Here is an 18764-nt window from a genome sequence, read left to right as displayed (position 1 = left end):
TTATGCGACTGAAGTTTTAAAATCGGGTGATTTATGATTTATAAATATAGTTTTTTTTAACCCATTAAGGGCCCCTTTTAATTTACCCAAATTCCCGGGTTCCTAAAAATTCGATCGAAAAGTATCTTTCCCAGGGGTCATTTGTAATCTTTTTTTTTGGGTGATATATGTTTTCGGGGAAAAAGGGGGATTCACTAAGTGATTCGCCTCGAAAGTCACGGTCACAGATCGACCTACCCACACTAGTCCCAATAGCAGACGACAGAGGACTGTGGGTAAGGCAGTTACGCCTATAAGCATGCGCCATACATTTAAGCCGCATATTTGACGAGAAATGCAACCCAAATAGGGGCTGGTTCATTTTTTCTCCCCCCTTGCCACATTGGGGCAAAAACATTTTCCACCACCCAGCTTGCCATCAGTTAAAAAAACAAACTTAAATATCCCAATAAACTCTTTTAAACGTTCGAAAGGGGATGACAGGAAGAAAACAGACTGGATTCTGTTTGTAATTATAGTGAATTATGGAAAATTGTCCTCCCCTTGTTTTGCATGAAATGAAGATATATCAAATAGCAATTTAAAATATAACTTACTTACAAATTCGGCCACACATTTTAAGGTAACAATTTAAAAGGATAATTATTATTAAGAGCAGATATATGTCCAACAAACTGCGGGTTTAGAATGAAAATAACAAAGACAATTAAAAATGCTCTTCCGAACATTCCCAGGTTGGCCATAACACAATAACTATTAAGTAGGTACTGTTTGTCTTCTAGAGAATAATAAAACCATTAATATACCTCTATTTTAATGCTTCTGGCCCGGCACCGATATGACCCCCCAGTTTGGGAAGTTCATATCATTACTGGCGAAAAAATAAGAAATTTTTAAAAAGGGGAAAATTCATCGAAATCCTCTTTCTCCCGGGCCCACTTTGGGACTGATTTTTTCACAAATGGGGCCCGTTTTTGAAAAAGGTTTTCGTTTGATTACGAAATTAGACCAAGATATCCGACCGAGAAGTTCCATCAAAAACATGAATGAACAGAAGTTTCATGATTTTTCAAGATAGTTTGAAATATCTTGTCGACAAAAATGCGCCTTTAAACTTGAGTCTTTTTGCCAACCGCGTAATAGAAAAAAATGCACGACTGAATTACGGCTGCAGTAATGGCATTTCATTTTCGGGGGACGATAAGAAAAGAAAAGAAAAGAAAAGAAAAGAAAAGAAAAAAAAATATTATTTTTTTTAACACCATTGGCAAATTATGAAACCGCCCCAAATTCTTATTGCCCCTTCCCAAAATTTCGAAAAACCCAAACCTGCTTAATATTTTAGATAAAATGAATGCATATAGATAAGATTTTTCATTCCGAGAAAAAAAAAAAATCATTGATTTATCAATTCCATAGACTCTACACTCTAATGTTGGCCTTTGTGGCTGTCACTAGTTTTACAAGAATGTGCAAATTCCCTCTAGTTTCGCGTAAAATATGCATTTCTTCATCTTGTACATGTCGCACAATATGATGGCCACAATTCTAATCAAACGCTTATAAAAACAAACCCCCAAAATTGGGAAAAGGTTACCTACGGTTTATTTCCCAAAATTTGTTTAAAAAATCACCTCTGTCAACTGTCCCGTGGCAGGAAGACGGCCCCCAAAGTAGATTTCAGTTTTTGAAAAATTTCAATTTTGGATTGTTGGGTTTTTTTGAAAATTTCGACTTGTCACCTATATCGTCATCCCTTTTTTTATTTTTTCTTTTTTTTTTTTTCACATTAAAAAAATTTTTTTTTTTGATTTCCCTGTTTTTTTTTGTAAATTTAAATTTTCTTTCGGTGTATCGACTATTTTTATGTTTGGAAAAATTGGGGTTTTTGAAAAAGACCAAAACGGCCGTTTTGTGGAAAAACACACTACAATGCTGCCTGCAATTTTTTGGGGGGTCATTTTTATATATAAGCATTACATTTTACTATGTTAAAGGGTTTAACAGTGTTATCTCCAAAAAGCAATGTTTACTGCCGCACGATACCCTTGCTTGCAGTGACAGAATTAATACAAGCATCCTATATGCATTGTCACAAATGTCTGTTTTATAATAGCAAAAGTATTTATTTCGTTTTATATTTTATTGTTATTCTATATATACACATTTTTCTTCTAGGAGGTAGGGGGGGGGGGTAATCCGAATTATTTCTGTATAAAATGGATTCACATTTGACTAACAATTCTCGTTTATTTTGAACTTGCAATTTGTTTGTATTTTTTTTTCTAATTTTTATTCAAAATTTAATCAGGGAAAGACAATCCATGTTTACAAGCAGAACATTCTTCCGGTTTTAATTAAAATTTCTGATTTTAAATAAATTTTCTGTAGAATACCCAGTTTTAATTTTGTTTTTGTATGCTCGTTCATCATCATACATTTTCTTTAATAATTTTCCGCTTAAATATTTCCAATTTTAGATTTTCGTCCATGCATTTACCAGTTCATCTGCGGTTTGACGTTAACTTTTCTCACATACACAGTCTTGCCATGAACTTAATCTACATTTTTAACCAATCAGGATGTTTTTACATCATTAGTTTGTTGTTTAAATCACATTAATCGCCAAAATTAGTACTTCGTTATTTTGCTTGCTTATTCTCTGTGGCTGTACGTGCGCGCATGCCTGGTTAGGTGTAGGTGCCTGTGTATATCTGTATACTTGTGTATTTGTATGGCTGTTTATGCCTGCCTCTGTTTGGGTATGAATGTATCTTGTATTGCATGCCTGTAGTTTTGCCTATGTCTATATGGACGTGAGAGAGTGTATTTCTTGTATCTCTATGGGTGCCTGTCATTTTCTTGCGCCATTGCCTTATCAAATTTCAATCAAAACACTTCCATAACTCCCTATCAAGCACAGTAAAAAGATAAATCTCGTTTTTACATATCCGAAATACATCCTCAAAAAAACCCTCGGAAAACCCGTAATAGCATTTCATAAATCCGGGGGTTTTTTTCAGACAAAGTTATCTTTCTTGTAGATTTCCGCTGTATTTTCTAATCATCTAATATAAAAATCAACTCAGTTTTATCAGGCTTTGTTCTTGTTTTCGGGCATTCTTTCCTTTGTTCCATGAATAATTTTTTGGCTCAATTCGATTCGTGTCATTTTCATTGATCAATTTTGTTACTACGGATAATAAAACCCCAAATTTTTAAAAAAAAAATTAACGCCTTCCCGCATAACCCTTTTTCGAAATCCACATCCCTTTTTTTTTTTATTTAAAATTTCTTGTACTTTTCAAATTTTTTGGGTGAAGGCCCACTGAAAATCAAAATCAAAAAATTTTCTCCCTTTTATACTAAAGTATTATTCATTTTATTTCCCTTTAAAAATTCTTACAAAACAACATATGGATTAAAGGAAATTAAAATATCATTTTATGGGTTTTTTTTAAAAACTCCGCAAACCCCGGAACCCGGATGGTGGGGGGGTTCGGGTCATTTCCGCACCGCCGCCACGCGCGGGGTGGCCCCGGGGCGGACACCCCCGCCCGGGGCCCCCACGCGGGCGAGCGCCGGGTCTGGACCGCCCGCCTTCACGCCTCTCCTCGCACGCACACCCGTCGAGCCAGGCTGCTGCGGAGCCAAAGCTACACTGCGACAGCCGGCGACGCCCAGGTCCTCCGGCGGGTGGGCGTGCGAGGAACGCAGAAGGGTCGCTGTCCCTCGAGCGAGGTTTGCACGGCCTTCACGAGACAGGCTGTGCCGGGTGGCCGTCGGCTCGGCACCGTCCCTGTGGTACTGGCACGGGGCGCAGTAAACCTTAGTGCTATGATATGCATCAAGTGATTCACTCTATTGGGACGATTTCAAGAAGAGTAATAAACATTCTCTACGTAAGCACATTTTGCAACGACATTTCAACGACTTATCAGAGATTAAACCATTTAAACAGCCTAGTCGTCCAGGTGGGCGCAGCAGGGAGGGCGCCGTCAGACCTGAGGCTCAGGTCGGTATTGCTTTATGAGCGGAGTCCTGCGGCCGAGGAGCCAGTGGGCGAGGGTGGGGAAGGACCGCCTCCCTGGCCGCTCACACGGGGACACCTACACCAAGGTGAACGTGACGTAGCAGTTACGTCGCCTCACTCACGCGGCCTCAGACACAACCACGCTTGGCACGCGGGGGGAAGGGGGCAAAACCCCTGCCCAAACTCGCCCACTTCACCGCCAGATTTTTTACTACTGGAGCCAGACAAACCCAAATTTTTTTAACCCCTAGCGGGGGGGGGGGGCTATACCCACTCCAAAGCTCTGCCGCTACTGCCTTTGCTCTGTGGCCGCGACCGCACCTGAGGTCACCTAAAGATCATCACCACCACCGCCAGTGGGCCCCGATTTCCCCAAAAACAAGCCCATCATCATCCAAAAATGTACAAAAATTTCTTTTTAATTACCAAGTATTACAAGCAGCGGCAACTCGGGCGTTTCCATCCCGCAGCCCAAGTCCTCCAGTGACTGCCGGCAGTCTCGTGGGGGCGCCGCACGGCGTTTATGGGGGGGTACGGGGCACCCCTGAAAAAGTCCCACATATTTGGCAGGGTTGCTTTTTTTCCCATACAATGGGGGCTTTGTACCCAAATTGGGGCTTTGAACTTGAATTAATTAACAAATACCTCAGGAGGCTTATAGTCCAGCAAAACCAAAGAACAAAAGAAAAATTAATAAAAAGCTCGTTAGGTTCCATTCCTGTATGTGAGGTGAGTGTACACACTAACATGTCATCCATAACCTGTTTTCCAGAATTGCATGTAGTATGACTGCCCACAAGTTTCTTTTGTTTATCTGTTTAGTATTTTCATGTGGTGTGCTTGTACTCTTGACTGTTCCTAATCCACATCAAACAGCTCTACATAAAGCTTGGTTGTTAGTTTTTTCCCATTTGGGGAATGGGGTCTTTTTTTGTCAAAATTTTTTTTTTTTTTTTGTCTTTGGAAAAATCTTTAAAGGGGGAAATTAAATGAAGTCGGTCTTTCCCTACCCCGAAGTTAAAGAACCCCGGGGAATAACGAAAACTACTTAAGAAGCCTATGGTTAAGACTTCTCCGTCCACCTGTCTACATCTACGATCCAACAGTGAATGGCAACACTAACAGTTAAAAAATCCCGCATCTTTTTTGATAAAATTTTTTTTCTTTCCCTTTTTTTGGGTTTGCTCCCTTTTTAAATTGAACTAGTGATCTGCTCTTTGGGCTGAATTGCTTTTATTAATGAAACCCCAAAGTTTTCCCCTCCCATGTAGCGTGTCGGCTGGGCATAAACAGGCCAAAAACTTTCCCGGGAAACACATCGTTTATTTAAGGAGAATTTACAAAGGAGAAAACGGTTTTAATGTCCCCTAATTCGCCCGGGGCCCCCTCCCGCCAAAATATAAAATATATACTTATATAACCCAAGTTAAGCCCAAAGCTGTAAAATTTTTCCAGGAAAATTGGGTTTTAAAACATAAGGGGGGGGGATGAAGTATCTGCACTCAAGGAAATGAAACCCAAAGGAAAAGCGGTTCGACCGTTTTTCCCGGGTTTCATGCAAGGGGAGAACCCGCACGATATAGCAAACTTACTGTTACATAGCGTTATTATGCCCTGATAAATGGCCCGGGTGGGGGGGGGACCCAAGACGACAAAAGCAGAGTCCCGACACCGGCTATAAAAGAACATCAGCCCTGAGACACGAACCCTTTTTCCCCGGGGGAAAAGGCATGTACAAAACATTAGAAAAGGTCATAGAAATGTCCCTGAAATTTGGGGGAAAAATTGTTTTGAACCCACTTACTTTGGGGGAAATATATATTCAAACTGAGTATGCAGCTTTTGTTAAAACAAGAAACAAATGTTAAACTGTAAAAAAGTACCGTAAACTAAATTTTCCCTTTAGGTTTTACACTAAAAACCCCAAAATTTGGGAAAAATATCTTTCGCAAACTCAAGCCTGGCACAAGTGAAATCCTGGGAAAAATAGATTATCCCCTTCCAACAATAACAATTATGTTTGAACATGCTGTAATCCTGGGTGTTTGGCTCTGTGGTTTACTGTAGTCTTGTTTCTCTGGCTGCGGGTGTGAGTGAAAACCATGTCCTGTAGATGGGGAAATTCCCAAAAAAAGTCATGTGTAAAGTTTTGTTTTCTGATTGCAAATGAAAAATTTTAAAAAATAAAAAAACCCAGTTTTATTTGCCATCATTAAAGCCCTAGATTAAGTACCTTAAGTGTTCCTGACTAGTTATTACACTAAAAGTTTTTTCTTTATATCAGAGCTGGCTATAGCCAAAACATGAATCTTTACCCGTTGGCAAAAAAACTGCGCTTTAACATCTCAAACTTTGCTTGAACCCTTCCTTTTTCTGCATGGTTTTTTTAATTTTTTCCTCAAAAATTTATTGAAATTTTGTTTGAGGCAAAAAATAGTGGGGGCACAAAACCAGAAATGATTACTGGATTGACAGAGCTTTTGTCATATCCTGTTGCAATCATAGGCTACGAGCTTGCTTGCTCTACACTCAAAAACTAAGTATAACGACACCATTTTACCACCTACTTAAAATAATGTAAAATGAAAAGTAAAAAAAAAAGGAAAAAAGAAAAAATAAGAAAGAAAAAAAAGAAAATGAAAAAGCATTAAAATGCTATTCTAAAACACTTATGCTTTGACAGTGGGGCAGGGCAACAAGCCAGGACTGTAAGTATATCAATAATTGCTTGTTTACACAGCCTGCCCTCGCGTCCAAGCTTTACCAATTTACAGCTACATTTACCAACAATGTATCCTTGTTGCCACTAACATTGCCTCCTACTAACTTACATCGGGTCATCTTCAGTGTAAGACTATTTGTCATACGATCGGCCATTATGAACCTCACAGGTATCCTGGGCCGCAGGGCTTCTAAGCGCACTGGGCAAAGGGGGTCGCCCCATCGGGCCGCACTGTCCAGCAAATGCAAAGGCTTACAAAAGGGCCCCTTCCCATGGGCTATTATTTTCAACAAAGACCAAAATACCTCTAAATACGCTACTCTGATAAACACACACGTTCTATTTTCAGGGAAGATCCGTGTTATAAGAACTGGTGACCTATTCTTAACATACCAATGAAAAGGATCTGAATCCATCATAAAGAGTACAAGTGAACTGATATATAAGTATCATATAGAGTAAACAGTTCCAAAAAGAGAATAATAATAATTTGCCAAACCTGGAATAATTTTAAAAAACCTAAAACCCTATTTTGAACAGTTTTTTACCCTTTCACTGCCCTGAGCATGGAAGGGAAAACCCGGGAAAAATTTTTTTTTTTTTTTCTTTTCTTTTTTTTTTGACAATTTTCTTTTTTTAAAACCCCCCCCCCCCCCTTTTTTAAAGAAAAACAATTTTAAAAGGCTCCCAATTTTTCCATAGTTTTATTCACCCTTGGGGGGAAAAAAAATAAATTACTTTTTCCCTTCCTTTGTCTAGCAATTTATGAATACTTTGGTTATTATTAACATGCCCTAAAAAATAAATAAATAAAGGGGCATATAGCTGAAAAGGAAGATTTAAAATTTAAATTTTTTCTTTACTTTCTCTTTAAAATTTTCATCTTTTTCCTTTTTGCTTAAATGATCAAATGAAAGTTTACCCGGTTTCTCCTCCTCATGTGATACAGAATAATGATAATAGTGATATAGAGAGAGCGTAGGACGGACAGTGGGGTACTGCCCAAGCTTCCAACTCAAGGAGGGTTTATACTGCACTTATCCTACCACAACTGCTGGGCTCCTCAGGAAAACATTAGACATAAAATTACCACTTACATTTTTATTTTCCCCTAAAAAAAAAGGTCAAGAACCCGCTATTTCCATGACAATAAAGCCAAAGGGAACCCCAAGAATCCCAAATAACTTTTCCCTCATTTCCCAGTAAAATCTGGTTAAAACTGTTAACTAATTTTACAAGACTTTTTTTTTATCATTTTCACAAAATACAAAGCATAAAACACTTGACAGTCACCATAGAAAAGACTGAGGGTTGTTTGTTTTTTTGTTTTTGTTTTGTTTTTTTATGGGGGCAGGGGGGGGGGGGATGATGATGATACTTATTACATCAAAGCTCCTTTACAAATAATAATATTTACCAAGTACAAATAATAAGAAAAAAAATAAAAATAAAAAAGAATAAAAAAATAAAAAAACTGAAGCTTCCTGAATTTGATCTGCAGTGAGCCTCCAGTGGGGCATTGCCAGTGAAGAGTCCCTGAGGGATTTGCGGGAAGAAAACACCCCACCCCCCCTCCTCCCATGGGTGGGTGGCGGGGGGGGGGGGGGGGGGGGAGAAATTTCTGCGAAATGTCCCTAAAAACCCCTCAAAAAACCCAAACAGCCCAGTCCTTTTTTCTCTCTCTCTCTTTCTCTTTCTCTCATCATCATCATCATCCAGCTGCTGTTCATTAATTCCCCACAGTCACAATAATACAGCAACCCCAAAAAATTGGCCAATATTTCCTCCCCAAAAGTTGCCAACAATCTCACTGAGCTGCTAACAACCCCATGGAGATCGTGAACATCCAGGTCCTCCAGGTAACACTCTTCAAGAATGTTATCAATGGAACAAGATGTTAACGAGTCCCCGATCTTCCCTGCCTGGCTGCCAACAACCCTGGTGTACCCTGCAGGTCACTAAAGCAGCAATGAAGCAACTGAAATGGCCCGGGTACGACAGGTCACCACCGCTGCTGCTGCTGCCGTCGTACTGCGAGCTCTTCACTCGGCCATCTTGTTGGGGATATGTCTTGAGGATGAGAAACACAGCTTCATGATGAAGGGGAACTTGCTGTCTGTTGGGGGCAAAGGAAAAGGAATTTTGCTCACACCCAAAATTTTTTTTAGCGCGAAAAAAAAATTTTTTATAAGATGAAAAAAAATACATACCAGAAATTTAGTACCTTTTTTTTACAATTATAAATTTGTTTAAATCTATCAGCCTACCTCTATGTATATCATTTTAATTAAGCAACTTGATTTTAGAATAATGGTTTTCTATGCCTATCAACTTATAATATCTTTACATATTTGGAAAAAGAACAGGAAAAAGTCTTCCAAAATTTCATTAGTGTACATGACAACATACGACACACATACAGCAATAACTAAAGTAAAATAGTAAAAAATTTGCCCAGATTATACATGCATATATAATGACACTTACTAGGGTTGGGGATGGGTGCGTGGTTCCCAATCACCAATCCTTTTTCCCAAACCTCAAGAGTTTGGTTTGGAAATCCAAAAGCCCCCTGGGGCTCCCCTCACTTTGGGGGAAAAAAAAAACATACATTAAACCAACTCCTGTGTTGGAGGAATCTTGAAGTTTGAGTGAAATGCAATTATAGCTTGAGAACTCCACTTTCTCCAGGGAGTCCTCCTTTTTAAAGGGAAAAGAACTTTAGTCCCCCTGAGGAATGAAACCCCAAAACCCAAAAAGTGGATCCAGGAAAATGCAAGGCAAAAAAAGCACAGGTTTTCCGAGTCGAGGAGCATCTTTTTGGAAAAGAATATATAGAAAGAGATAAAATTTACCTTCAAATCTGGCTCGTTCAAAAAAAGATAACTTGCACACATTCCAAAAGGGAAATAAAAATTAGCTTTTAAAATTTAAAGGTATACTCGTTCAAAATCAAAATTTTTCCGAGATAAAATTAATTGGTGAGATTTTTTAAAAAAACACTGACCTTCTATTGGGGATCATATTAAAATACAGGTTTTTTAGTTCTCATTTAAGCAAAATTCTAGAGAGTTTCAATATATGTTTTTCTTTTCCCTAGAAAAAACTACATATATTCTTAAAACGATTAATTTAAGGGAAATAAAAACATTACTTTTTTTTCAACAAAATTAAATCTTAAAAAAAAACTTTTTTAACCGCAAAAAAAAAAAGCAGTCTGTAAAACTAGAGAAATTTTTTTTTGCTCACCACAACAAAAGCAATGATTTGAAAAGCAAAAACTCATTAAACACCCTTAAACGACATGAATTCTTAAACCCTTTCCCTTTGACAAAACATCAAATTCTTGGGGTTAAAAAAAAAAAAGGGACCAAATATATTTTAATCAGACTTACAACATCAAAAAATTTTTTTTTGTCCCATTTCCTTGGGTCAAAAACCCTTTACTATTTTTTAATGAGCCCTTTTAAACAGAAAATGTGGGAAATCAAGAAAATTTTCTGCCCAAAGATGCTTGTAAACCAAAAAAAAAAAAAGAAAAAAAAAGAAAAAAAAAGAAAAGTAAGACGAAAAAAAAAAAGAAAAAAAAAAAGAAAAAAAAAAAAGAAAAAGAAAAAGAAAAAGAGGGTAATAAAAGCATGACAACTGCTTTAACAAAAAGTAAAAAATAAATTATTTTAATAAAAGGAAAAGCAGATTTATTTTTTCCAAATTTTTTCGCAGCAGAGAACATCCTTTTTTTTTTGGTTATTTATTTTTTTCACCTACAAAAATTTTGCTTAATACTTGTATTGCATTAAAAGGGGCCCATTAACACCAAAACACCGCTTACCCCTGCCGTAACAACCAAAACAATTTATTGGACCTAAAACAGAGCCCGCTACAAAGGGTTACTCTTTCATAAAAAAAAAAAATACAAAACCAAAGGGGGCCACACTGTATCTCTCAAAAAAACCAAAATTGGTTTCAAAAGACCTGCGTCCTTTTTCCCCAAAGATTTACTCACACTTACCCTTTGATGGGAACAGCTTTATGCCTTAGGTTTTTGTGACTCCCCCATCAATGACCCCCTTTTTAAGCTGGGGCCTCATCCCGGGGGAGGAGTGTTTGAAGAAATGCAGGATCTTTAAAAAAAGGGGTTCAGGGCAAATTAAATTTTAAACTTACCCCCAAATGAAAAATTAGTTCCCCCAATTTTTTCAATTTCCATCTTTAAAGCAAATAGAACTAATTTGCAATTTTTAAAAAAGGGGGCCCCCAAAAAATTTAAATGGTTTTGATTTAAAAATTCGGGTGGAATGAATTTAAAATTCTCTTTCCCATGTAAAAAACCACAAAAAAAATTTTTTGCCATTATTCTTTTCACAGACCAGCTAGGAAGTGAAGTTGGGTTTTTTCATAACTGCCAGTAATGAATTAAATTTTTTGGGCATCTCTTGAAAATTCTTTTTACTAATCAAATAAGAAAAGAAAAACAAAATAACCCACTGCTTTTTTCTGTTTTGGGAAATGATAAAAACACTTGGTTTTAAGTGGGACCAAAAAAAAAAATATTGGGAAAACCCGGATGGAAAATGAACATATATGATGACTTTTTTTTTTTTTTTTTTTTTTTTTTCAATGGGATAAAATTTTCATAATAAACTGAAGAAAATTACTAAGTCCGGGTAAACAAGAAAAAAGATAGTTCTAGATGTCCCCCTTTACTCAGCTGAAATATATACGGTAATCAAAAATAATATTAAGTTTTAAAAACTTGTTTTAAATATTGAAAACCCCCCCCCCATCTCTCACAAACTTAAACAAAACTTTTAGTAATTAAAACCCGTTCATAAAAAGGGTTTAAAATGGGGTTCGAAAATCAAAGACACCCACCTTGGATGGAGGCTGTACCCCGTTCTTGGAAAGCCCTTTTTTCCCGGGGTTTAAAGAAACCTTTTTTTTTTTGTTTTTCCCTGTAGTCCTTTAAGGGGGGGTTTTCCAAACGGGAGGTCATATGGGTGCTGGGCATCAGCCCGGAAAGGGCCCGCTTTTAGTATCTTTAAATGGGGAAAAAAAAAAAATGAAATGGGTATTTTCGACATGCATGGATTTGGGCGGAAGGGGCGAAAATAAATTCCCGTGTTTTATTATAGGGTTTCCCTTAATAAAAAAAATTAGGGCTGCCCCGCAATTTTCAAAAAGATGGGGAATAATAGGGGGGATATAAGGGCATGTTTGCAAATAAGGGAAGTCCTTTTAAAAAAATAACAATAGCTACTATGACAAAAAAATTGCAAAAAAGCCGGGAAAACAAAAAAGAAATAAAAATACAAAAAAGGACATGGATGGTGGGAAGCAGGGTTACGAAAAGAATGCACAAGAGATGGAAATCTGCTTTCCACCTGACCCCTAACGGCCCCCAGAGAGTTTTTGGTTTGGGGAAATTCCCCCCCTCAAAGCTCCCGACCCCCCGAACAAAATCCCAAAACCCAATTTTTACCGAGATAAAACCCTTTTTTTTTATCCGGGGCCCCGCTACCCCATAGTGGTTGGGAAGGGTTTTCATCCCGAATGGAAAATTCTAATACTATTTATCCCCTTTAAATTTTATTTATACAGAAAAAAAAAAATCCTGACCTATTTGGGTTTTCCCTTTTTTTGTGTTTATCTTGAGAACAATTGCAAAAGTAAAAAGAAAAAAAAATTTTTTTAAATAAGCAACTATGATTTTTAATACTGATGTCCGGTCAATATTATAATGTTAAAATGTTAAACCCAATCAGTTTTTGTTAATTCACATTGTGGAATTAATACCATCTTGAATTTTTTTACAAAATTTATTTTGCATTTGACTGAAAGACAGACAAAAAATAGACTTTAATAGAAAAATGGGAAAATAAAAGGATGGCCACACGAGAGGAAAAAAAAGGGAGGGGGGAAAAAAACATAACAAAAGTTAAACAGGAAAAAACCCAAAGACAAATTTAACAAGATAAATGATAAAAGGGAAAAGAGTAGAGTAAATAAAATTTTGGATCTTTCCCAGTGCATGAAAACATGCGTGTGTGGGGGAAATTTCCAAATGAGAGAAAAGTACAAAACCTTTGCTGTTCCCTTCCCCCTTAGAGCAAAATTTGGAATTCCCCCTCCAAAAAAAAAACACATTAAATATAAAAAAAACAAATAATGATATTAAAAAAAACCCAGAAAGGGAGCCGTTTCCCATTTGGCCACGTTTTACACAGCTGAATCCAATTCATCGCTTCGGGGGCTCGACAGATGAAAACCGACCAGCGACTGTCAACCCCCAAATTTTACCCAAACCATCACCCACTTTACTCACCCAAGTTGCTCTTGGGAAATGAAGAAAGTCGTGTTGTTTTAGGTTTTGGGCCAAAAGCGCGCTCAACCGCCCCGGCGTCACCCTCGGACCATGGCGCACCCCTCCTTCGTCTTCAGGAAATTTTTCGGAGAAGGAAAAAGGGAAAAATTTTCTATATTTGAGGAAAGGGGGTGATTTTGGGAAAAAGGGGGAATTTTTTTTAATTTTACGTACGTTCTCAAGTGCAAATTAGTAATGTCCCCTTTTTGCCCCGTAGCTGCTCCAATTATTGTTATGTCCCCAATGTAAATAATCAAAAGGGATAAGCGATAATACCCTCTCCCCCCACCTTTCCCCACCCCCAAATCTCGACGTCCCCCACTAGCAAAGGGCCCCGTCCCTTTAAAACCCCCTGGTCAATAGACACCCCCCGTATGGCGTGTCCCTCGGGAAAAACTAAACCCCGTGAGGACAAACGGAAAAAAAAAAAAATCAAGGGGTAATCCCCTTTTTTTTTTTATTTTTTTTTTCTAACGGGCACCAAGACCCACAAATGCCATAAAAAAATTCCCCAAAAAAATTTGGGCCCTTTTTTTAAATTTTCCAACGAGACAAGGAAAAGCAAATAAATCCCTTTACTCCAAAAAGACCTATACAGAGGGAGGGGGTCGTATTTTTGAAAGCTCGGTTTTCATTTCACACAACAAAACGTTTTCCAGGGACAATGCCAATCACACATCCCCCCGCCCCCCTGCGAACCGCCCCCTTTAACGGGGACCTGGGCAGGCGAGGGATCGAGTTGCCGCACCCGCTCTTGAACTATGGGATTCTTCGAGGGAGGGGGGAAAAGGGGGGGCTTAAAAAAGAAATTTTGGGAAATCCCTCTATGGGGAAGGGAAAATTTTTTGAAACATTTGTTTCGGAGGGGGGTTTGGGTGTTTTCCATGGCCCATTCGATAGGCCCCTTTTCCCAAATGAGGGCGGGATGGGTGCCGCCGCGTGTCCCCCCATGCACTTGAACGGGCTAACAAACAAGCAAGAGAGGAAAAGAGCGAGGCTGGTTTTTTGTGTACTACCCTGACAACATTTTCCGTAGAGCATAGCAAGGGTTTAAGTCCGGGCCCCCCCTTCATCTTTTCCCCTTTTTGAGTCCGTATACCATTTAGGGGCGGCGCCCTGTTGTGGATGCCGGGCTTGGGGGTGTCCCATGGCCCCGCCGGGGGGGCACCTCCGGTCCGCCCCCGCCCCCCATGAAGGGCCCCCCGGCCGGGCCGCCGCCGCCCCACGAGGCCGCCACCGCGCAGTCCGCCCCTTACTGATTCCCTTGTTCATACCGAACCTGAGAGTAGAAAAAGATTAGTTTTAAAAAAAAAGGCCAATCCCAAAAACCCTGGGTTTTTCCCAAACCCCCCCAAAAAAAGCCATAATAAAACCGGCCGCCCCCATGAGCAGGAAGAGTTTTTCAAAAAACATGATCCCGCCCCACACGGCAAGCCCTCCCCCGCCGCCACCGCCCGGGGGGCCTCCCCCCGGGCCCCCACGCCCAAACCCCCCGCCCCCGACCCACAAACCCCCGGGGGCGGGGGGGGGGGGACCAAAACCCCAAGGCGCTGTCGCTTTAATTTCGTGGCCGAAAAGCATCCCCCCGTCTTTACACTTAAATTTTCGCTCGACTTCTTTTCGATCCATCATTTTAAATTTCGTTACCCTGTCATCTTACCACCCTCTTAGTTTCGGCCCCGACAAAACCTTTTCTTGACAAACTCAAACCCATTTTAAAAGTGCCGCCATTTTCACCGCCCTCCCTCCCCGTCCCCGTCCTCTTCGCTTACTATCCCCCTTTTCAACCCCTTTTCCCTCAAACGGCACTACTAAGCTTACAGCCCTTCCCTTTTTTTTTTTTCCCAAATTTTCCCTTCCCTCATCCTTCTTCCCCTCCCTCCTTACCTTTTCCCATCCTTCCTATCCATTCCTTTTTTTTTTATTTTTTTCTTCCTTTTTCCTTTCTCTTTAATTTAAATCTCCTTCCTAACCCCCTCCCCCCAAAGTCACTCCCCCTTTCCCCCATCCAGCGAGTGCCCCAGGGCCCCACTCCCGGGGGGCCAAACCTTTTACGTGCGAAGAGGCCAAAACGATAATTTAATAATTGAGTTAGGGGCGTTTTGTTAGGGGGATCCCCGCCCCCCGCCCCCATAAACCATTGCCTGAGGCCTTACACTCCATCACTTTCTTATGCACAAAGCAAATGGTTTTCACACACGAACGCACCCGCTCGTGCCACACACAAAACACCCCACACACACACAATTTTTTATTACAAATACCACAAGAATAAACCCCGTACAAAAAAAAAATTACTTGCCCTTTAAAAACCTTTTCCCTCTACAAAACAAATATTTGCATTTATATTCAATATCTGCATTTATAAATCAGTATTTTCATGTATAATAAAAAAAAAAAGAAAGAAACAAGCTCTTTCCCCGGGCACCCCCCGTCCCGGCATGGGGGTTTTTTGAAGGGGGGCGCCGGCCCGAGGGTTTTTTGGGCCCCCCCCATTTGTCCGTTTTTGCCGCCCCCTTGGAAAAAAAAAATTTGGGAAAAATAAAACAATGAGCAAACAAACAGGCCCGGGGGAAAGGGGGGAAAGGGGGTTACGTGGGATTCGCCCCCCGGGAAAAAAATTTTTAAAACGGGGAAAAGGGCTAAACATTTCTGAGATTTAGGAAGGACAGGGGAAAATAGGTAAAAGGGTTTGGGGGGGAGGAGGGAGAGAAAGGGGGGGGAAAAGAAAAAACCCGGCTGCATCGGGGGGGGGGGGGGGGCCCGGGGGAGAGCAGAATGAAGGGGGCGGAGGGGATGGAAAAAAATTAAAACAAACAGGAAGGGAGACACGGTACTCGTGTTGATTTGAATATTTAAAATAAAAAGGAAAAGGGGAAAAAAATAGAGAAAGGGAGGGGGGGGGAATGGGGAGCGGGGAGAAGGGAAGGGGGAAGGGGGGAAGGGGCCCAAACAGGGGAAAAAAGGGGGTGGGGGGAGGAAGGGAGAAAGGGGGAGAGGGGAGAGAGGGGGGAGGGGCCCCCCAAACTTTTCCCCGTCCCAAAGGGGAGCTGAGTAAAAATCACGCTAAAACCTTTAAACTTTTTGCCGACTAAATTTGGGAAAGTATTTTGACAAAAAAATTTGGGGGCCCAGGCCCGTGTTGATTCTGCTACGCGGGATGATGCAGGAGGGGGGGAGGGGAGGAAAAAAGGGGGAAAAGGGAAAAAAGGGACGGGGGGGGGGAAAGGGGAGGGAGGGAAGAGAAGAGAAAGGGGAGAACGGGAAATGAGGAAATGGGGGAGGGGGAAGGAAAAAGGGAAAGTGAAAAAGAATTACATAATTCATTATATATATAAAATATATTTTAAAATATATATATAATATATATATATTATATATTAAAAATATAAAATTTTAAAAATTTAAAAAATTCTTACCAAAAAAATAACCTTCCTTAATCCTCCCCCCAAAAAAATAAAAAGGCCAAAACCGCCGGCCCAGAAGGTGGTCCCCTAGCCCCTGTAGCGGTTGCCCTCTCACACACCTCGCCCATTTTTCCCCTTCCCCACCTCCTCTACTCTCCCTCTCCCTTCCCTTTCCCCCCCCTCGCTATTTAAAACCCCTATAAAAAACCCCCTGCCCCCCTTTAGCCTCCCTTTCGGTAGCTGCGTTTTCCCATTTTATTGGGGTAAAAGAAAAAGGGAAAAGGGGGGAGTCCTAAAGAAGAGGGGCGGAGAAGGGGGAAGGGGGAAAAGAAGAGGGGCGCGGAAAGGTGGGGATGGAAAGGAAGAGGGGGAAAGAGGGGGGGAAAAAGGGAGGAAAAAAAAAAGGAGGGAAAAAAGGGAAAAAATAAAAAATGCAGTTACAGATTGGGAAAAAAGGGAAAAGGGAGAGGGCGTTTTAAAAAGGGGAAGACAGATTAAGAGAAAGGCAGGAATAGATAAAGCCACAAAAAGTGAAGCCAAGTAGCGGTGAGGAAGCCTTTTACCCTCGAGGCAGAAGAAGAAGGAGAGGAGAGAGAAGAGAGAGAGAGAGGAGAGAGAGGGAGAGAGAGAGGGAGGAGGGAGGAAGGGAGGGAAGGAGAGAGGAGAGAGAGAGACAGACTGAGAGAGCAGAGAAGAAGAGAGAGAGGAGAGGGAGGGAGGAGGGAGGGAGAGAGAGAGAGAGAGAGAGAGAGAGAGAGAGAGAGAGAGAGAGAGAGGAGTGAGAGAGGGAGAGGAGGAGGGAGAGGAGGGAGAGGAGGGAGAGGAGGGAGGGAGGGAGGGAGGGAGAGAGAGAGGAGAGAGAGAGATGAAGAGTTGGCAAGGAGACGAGAAGAGAGATGCGAGGATAGGACGGCAAAACGAGAGAAGAAAGGCCGCGAGCGTGACAGCAACATAGGCAACAGCAGGAGCAGCAGGAGCAGAAGGAGCAGGAGGGTGACGCCGGGCCGGCATCCCCTGGCTTCTAGCACCACTGTAAGCCGGTGCAGAGTAAGGTATTGATTTTCCACTTGAAACGGGTGTGTGGAGCAGCACAGACAATTGGATTACCGCGAGGGTGGTGGCTGCCCTCGTCCACAACCTCACTCGGGGCCCCCGCCTGTCAATCCTGTTTCTTCCTGCTCCTGCTTCTTCTCTTTTCCGCTTGTGCTGCCTGGTCCACTCCAAAACCCCTCCCATTCCACTTCCCTTTGAGCAGTCAAACGACAAAAGTTGAACGCATGTAAAGTTTCGAAATTCCTTCTAATCAAACCAACAAAGAGCTACATGTACTGATTACACCCTGAACCCCAACCCAACATACCCCCTCCTCCCCTGCCCTCCACCTTTCCTGTGACCCCCCTGTCAAAGCAGTGCCCTGCCTCCACCCCCGCGGGAAGGCCCTGGCAACCCTGCCAAGGAGCGCCGAAGTTTCCCTTCTCAGCTCAAGGAACACAGGAGAACGAGGACCCAGCCATAAAAAGAAGGGGGAGGAGGAAAAAGAGCGGGAGGGGGGTGAGGGGGAGAGGAGGGCAAGGAAAGGGGCCCAAAAGAAAAAACAAACTTACTGAAGGTGCAGCGTTCATGCCGAAACCGCGAGGCTCCTGCAGGAGGGGAGGGCGAGAAGATCCTCCGCCGCCCCCACTGCCGTTGTTCTGGGGTTCCTTCATTCCTGCGAAAGAGAAAAAAGGGAAAATTAGTCCACCGACTTTACAAGTTCTCCGCATTACAGCTTCGAGTTCACCGTACAGTTCAATAGTGAATGAATATTTGATACGCTATTGAGTTCAAAGAATGTGTTCCCGCAGCTCATGCCACTTGCACCACCATTCTCTCTCGAATTAACTTCTATGATTCTACTGTTCATAAGGAGAGACTATTTAGCAGCGTCCTCAGAAGTGAATGAATGAATATTTTTACTTGGCAATACATGACTTTGCAGGTGCGACTTTTTAATAACAGGGCGACCAAGTGTTTGCTTACCGATTCATGTGCCTTAAAAATAAATAAAATACATATATACACGTAAAAATGTACAAAGATCTGCTCTAGTAGTGTGTGCAATTCGCACCCTTTCGCCTTCCCTCCGTCCCTCCCCGAGAACCTGGGCCGAGGTAAACAACCCATGTCTCCACTTGCCTAATTGAGAGCTCAAGAGACGCTCACAAACTTTCCTCTGGATTCGTTCTTCCCTTCCCCTCT

General features: G+C 41.2%; 1 long non-coding RNA gene across 1 annotated transcript; it reads right to left on the bottom strand.

Moving 5' to 3' along the window:
• Nucleotides 1-7648: 7648 nt before the first annotated feature.
• LOC119598099 lies at nucleotides 7649-9342 on the bottom strand. Its single transcript, XR_005230943.1, has 2 exons — nucleotides 9243-9342; nucleotides 7649-8871 (listed from the first exon to the last, which is right to left on the bottom strand). It is a non-coding gene; the product is annotated as an uncharacterized LOC119598099 (long non-coding RNA).
• Nucleotides 9343-18764: the final 9422 nt, after the last annotated feature.

This window comes from Penaeus monodon, chromosome 40 (assembly GCF_015228065.2).
Source record: "Penaeus monodon isolate SGIC_2016 chromosome 40, NSTDA_Pmon_1, whole genome shotgun sequence".
In the NCBI taxonomy this organism is placed as follows: domain Eukaryota; kingdom Metazoa; phylum Arthropoda; class Malacostraca; order Decapoda; family Penaeidae; genus Penaeus; species Penaeus monodon.
The sequence above is the reverse complement of the archived record's forward strand: the minus strand, read 5'-3'. Positions and strand labels throughout refer to the sequence as shown.